Source organism: Aedes aegypti, chromosome 1 (assembly GCF_002204515.2).
Source record: "Aedes aegypti strain LVP_AGWG chromosome 1, AaegL5.0 Primary Assembly, whole genome shotgun sequence".
Classification (NCBI taxonomy): Eukaryota; Metazoa; Arthropoda; class Insecta; order Diptera; family Culicidae; genus Aedes; species Aedes aegypti.
Window position 1 is genome coordinate 242,476,422 of NC_035107.1, and position 5,081 is coordinate 242,481,502.

Below are 5,081 nucleotides of genomic sequence, written 5' to 3' on the forward strand. Positions count from 1 at the left end.
GATATATAACATAATGTGTTTTATTTCCCTTTAAGATATTTTTTTATTCATTTTTAACAACTTTATAACAAAATAAATAGATAGTTATGCATTTCAATAATATACAATATTATCGTATATCGAACAGTATTATAATTTTGATACTTTGTATCAAACATTATAACTTGGTTTGATATGTTTTTGATAGAATTAAAACATATTTTGTTATATTTATGTTACTATTCATACACTTTTTGTTATAATTTTAGTTATTTTAACAACATCCTGCATCAAGTTTGTAACAACCTATGTTCGAAAAAAACTTATAACATAATAACATATGCTGATATAATTTTGTTATGTATCCTTAGTCGGGGATCCATAGTGTATACAACAGCCTACTTGATGGCAAGACGAAGTTTGCCGGGACCACTAGTACAGAATAATTATTGTTAAATGATATTAACATGGATGAACATGAGAAAGTTCAGTAAACCAGCAGGCCGATCAAACGTCAAAATGTTTCGAGTCAAGAGACAATATGAGAAAAAGTTTAGAATATAGTTTTTTTATGAATTTACGTACACTTGCTGACCCGACATCCCAAGTATCACTATTTTAGCCGTATAACTACACTACATATTCAAATAGGCGAATTGAAAATCAATAGACCTGATGAAGAGAAGTTTATTCTGTCTAAAATCCTCTGAATCTCAAAAAAAATCTGAAGACTCTTGAACAAACACACCAAGCGTTTAGGTCACCTACCATTTATTTCTAATTCTAAAAATGTAACTTTTAAAGAAATCTTCCTTTACTCTCTTCTTAGTCTGCTCATCAAAGAAAAGTAAAAAAAAAATGAGGAAATGTTATCGAAAATTATTTTAATTCGTGGTTAAGTCACTTTGTCTCTCTATACAGTGGGGCGGCGTCAAGGGGTGGATCACTTCTGATGCACTTGATGTATCGAAGAAATATGATGCATTCAAATGCATTTAAATGCACATTTTCAGCAAATTCGCAAATCATGGCATGCTCAAACGTATTGGTGTTGTCCTTGTCAAAGTGTCAAACTTGTTATTCCTGGAATGGGGAAGAGCTATCTCTTTCCAAGAGTTGATGTACAATAGGTTTCGAAATACTTCCAGATTATATACGTTTGGGTATCGAATTCAAATACTTGTGAAACAAAGTTCTGAATCTGGTTTGAACAAAATATCTTCGATAATTCAAGGCAAGGTATATTTTTCCCACAGGAGCAAGCGTAAAGAAGCCAGCGCACGTTTCCCAAACGGGGGATTGTGGATCTCTGACTTAGTTGAAATTTTGATGAATACCGTATCTTTTAAATAATGTTCTTAATATTTTCAATCCGTCCGCCTTATAAACACAAGAACTTGTTGAATAAAGGAAAAGAAAAACAGTCATTTCAATTATTTATTTTCGATCTATTTTTTCTTGTTCTTTTTTATTCAGGTGGGTGTTGAGTCCACAGAAATTTTGTCCGCCCAATCAAGTACAAATGGTGATGACCCAGGTTCTATCGCTGCAAGTCGCCTAACAGACTGTGGTCTTCCCGCAAATGGGTTTCTTACTATTCCTGCTTGCAAGCATGTAGTTTTCTATGCGCATGGAAGCAAGACAAAGCTCATGATTTCAGAATTCCTTAACACAATGCCTCAACGATCAGATTTTTATGTGATGATAAGGCATCAAATGCGAATTGAAATGGTATTTTTTGGTTCAATAGGCTCTTGCTTGATTATCTGAAATAAATGACGATTAGCAATGAATTTCAATTAGAAAGAAGTCTCAGGAAAGAACCTACCATTTTGAAACATTCACAACAAACAATCATGCGTTGCTATAGAAGGATACGTTGACAAGTTGGTGTTGTTAAAGTCAAAGCTAAGTTGATGGGAATGTTATAAAAATGCATTTGATGCAAATAAATGTACATTAGATGTACACTGCAGAAGTGATCCACCCCTTGGGCGGCGTAAGTAGTGATTAGGTGGCGAATCTTACCTTCGTCGTTTTGTAAATCCGGAAATTAAACGTTCTAAAAGTGAAAAATCTAGTTGGGTAGGAGCGGAACATGTGGAATTTCGTCTGCGATTCACGTAGGATCAATAAAGTAAGTTTATTCACTTTTATGACTTGAGACTATTTGAATAAGTTTTCGAGATTTCACAAAAAAAAACTTTTGAGTTATAACAAAACACAAATTAAGACGAAAATGGCAATAAATTTTCCTCTGCAAATATGTTACATTTGTTAATACTTACAAGTTTGTAAATAAAATTTTACAGTAAAATTGCCTGTTTTCAAAATATTATGAAAAAAAAATGAAATGCTGTTTTTGCTAAATGTTATATTGTGCTCTGCAAGATAAATCCACGTAATGCGATTATCTGAAAATGTCGATATACCGTCGCAGTGGTAATGAAAATCACCAAATGTTTCAGATTTAGCAAATTTGAAACATTTGTGTTCTTGAAGGACGAAAAAATCCAAGCCTACTTTAATTTTGACGTTGCGTTTGAATTGCGCGCATATCTTCTGCGCGTTACCGCCGCCGCTGGATGTGGATTTAATATAAGCGCCGCAATATTTGCAATAACTGAATAACAATGTGTGTAAAAAATAATGAATAGTAAATTTTATTTCAGGAAAAATTCAAGTTATGTCCGAGCTACGTTTAAAATTACAAGGTAATCGGAGCACTAGAAGCCAAGGTCTAAGCTTCCAAACTTGACCATTTTGTGTTCAGTAACTAATTGTCAATTTCCGGAAGACTAAATTAAAGGTATTGATATTCCTGAAAGATTTAAAAAATGATTTTAACGAACATTTATCTCATTCCTTTTTAAATTCAATTCTATAAACTATTATACGATCTTATTAGTAAAACAGGGAGAAAATTCAAAACCATCTATCGTTAGACTTAGACTTAGATTAAATGAAAACATTCCACTTTTTCTGGAGATCACCTTACTTTTACAACAACCTTGGAGTAGAGATCTCAAAAAAGTTTTAGACGAGTTTTCTTGTCTAATTCAGTACATTTTTCAAATACTTTACAGTGTAAAAAGCTTGCCCGCCGCCACCAGGTGCGCTAGTGTTCGCGTTAATTTTGGCAGCTGTTTTTGTTGTCATCTTTCCCATCTGTTCTGTGGGTTCATGCAACCCAAGGCGCGTTCAATTCTCTAAGGTGTTCTTTTATGCTCACTTTGTGGAGAAAACCAGACAGGGTAGGTGAGGAAGGGCTGGCCGTTTTGTTTACAAACATCTGAGACAGGTAGTCGAGAGATTGACTCCTGATTGGTTGGAGAAACAGTGTTGTCAAGAATTATTTCAATTTGGTCGCCCCTGCTCCTTGTGTGTTCTACTCCTTACTTTCTTTTTTGACAAATTCGTCCGCACTGATGGCAGCACAGCTAGTTTCAGTTTCAGCATCATCCAGGCAAGGCAGTAATGTTTGTAAACAAAACGGCCAGCTAGTTAAAGATGGCCTCCAAGCCGCATTCGCCAAGTGATTACACCTTACTCTGGCTACAGAGAAAAATGCACACACCTTGATGCAACCTACCTTAACCTCAGGGGCTGCCTACTCTGCCACTCGTGAGCAATTTACGTTGCGCCCGCGCCGCCGCTCCGCTTGCAGCGATGTCACCGCCGCCGGTGGCTGAATGGGCGTCGGATATGGGCACCGGGACGCAGTCTCAGCGACCACCACACCCTTAGGGCACTCGCGGAAATTCTTGGCGCGAAACGTGGGTCACTCGCGTCACAGTTAAAGGGGCGGAGTTTTGGCTGTTTTAACACACCACTTCGTATCTCGGTTTCGGAGGTAGTTTTAAATTAACGCAATCGTCGCACTATCCAACTCCTCTGAAGGATTATTGCACTCGGGGGACCCAGTATGCTCCCGGTTATCGACCGCACACGCGAGACCTTGTCACGGACACGATTTATAACACTTCGACTGATTTTATGTGATCCGCACACCTTGCTAGCTGAATTTCAATTCCCCAGCCATCGAGCTCGAGCTCCAACAAACCCCCAGCTATGGGCGTTTTCTCTCCCGCTCTCTCGCATTTCCTGCTAACACGTATACCAACCATATCGTGGTTGTGGCAGCTGGCAACCAGCGACGTTGGTAGCGGACGGCGTGTCAATGGGCGGTTTTATTTTTAATAAGTTTATATAATACAAAAACCTAAAACTCCTAAACACGCAATGCTATTACAATTTTATTAAATTATTTTAGTTTAAATTAATGGGACATTGATAAATGTTACACTCTGTGTCATACAGTAGAATCCTACCATCAACATAGCTTTCTAGAAGTTTACACAACTGCACCGGTACCTTGAGACGGTAAAGTGCGTGGGCTATAGCTTCCCAGGTTGCGCTGTTGAACGCATTCTTCACATCCAGAGTGACAACCGCGCAGTAACGGATGCCGTTCTTTTTATGCTCGATTGGCACCTCAGCTGTCTGAACGACTGAACTGGATAGCGTCCAGAGTAGATTTACCTTTTCTGAATCCAAACTGGTTGTTAGACAGGCCGTCCGCACTCTCCGTATACGGTACTAGTCTGTTGAGAATCAACCTCTCCAATAACTTGCCCGTCGTATCTAGCAGACAGATAGGTCTATACGCCGACGGGTCACCTGGTGGTTTCCCCGCCTTTGGTAGTAGCACCAATTTCTGTCGCTTCCATACATCCGGGAGAGTCTTTGATCAATGCAGCGTTGCATCGTAGTTCTGAACATGTCCGGATCCGCGTTCACTGCCGCTTTTAACCCTTAAAGTGGCAGGACGGACCTTAGTTCACAAAAATGCTTCGATCTCAGTCAATAGTAACCCGAATCCAATTCTTTAAAAAGTTATGGAAAGGGGATTAGTGGGGGGTAACCCATCCCTCCATACCCCTTCCCGCTTTTGTATGAATCGAAAAACTTTGGCTCTTTATTGTTTTTCTATATAGGGTCGATGTACCAATAGCCGCATAGCTAAGAACAAATATTCGTATAAAATCGAAAAAAAACGCTAGCGTCATTATTTTTACATCATCTGAAAGCTTTTTATCTTG

The 5,081-nt window shown here is 38.3% G+C and overlaps 1 long non-coding RNA gene across 1 annotated transcript; it reads right to left on the reverse strand.

The window, feature by feature from the left end:
• Positions 1 to 1,403: 1,403 nt before the first annotated feature.
• On the reverse strand, positions 1,404 to 1,990 carry LOC110674645. Its single transcript, XR_002499062.1, has 2 exons — positions 1,808 to 1,990; positions 1,404 to 1,745 (listed from the first exon to the last, which is right to left on the reverse strand). It is a non-coding gene; the product is annotated as an uncharacterized LOC110674645 (long non-coding RNA).
• Positions 1,991 to 5,081: the final 3,091 nt, after the last annotated feature.